This window comes from Chiloscyllium plagiosum, chromosome 4, assembly GCF_004010195.1.
Source record: "Chiloscyllium plagiosum isolate BGI_BamShark_2017 chromosome 4, ASM401019v2, whole genome shotgun sequence".
Classification (NCBI taxonomy): Eukaryota; Metazoa; Chordata; class Chondrichthyes; order Orectolobiformes; family Hemiscylliidae; genus Chiloscyllium; species Chiloscyllium plagiosum.
In genome coordinates, this window is record NC_057713.1 from 68,624,747 (window position 1) to 68,625,078 (window position 332).

A 332-nucleotide genomic window follows, 5' to 3' on the forward strand; every position below is an offset into this window, starting at 1 on the left:
ATCCTGCTATCATAAGTCACTGCAAGTGAAAAGTGAAGAGAAAGATGAAGGAGCTCAGGCTCAGTTAGCGGACACGCTGTTTGACGTGATGGTGGAGGAAAATTCTGAACAGGCAGAGGTGTTTACCCCTGAAAGGCTAGAGACTTGAAACAGCAAGACAAAACAATATTTTGACAGAGCATCGAGGAGTGGCTAAACCCGAGATACTACACGTGTAGTATCTCCCGCCCGCCCCCCAACCGGAAGAAAAAGACTCAGTAAGGTAAGGCTTTTATTTTTTCTTTATCTTTCTTTTTCATATATTTAAGTGCATTGTTTGGGTTTAGTTAGTT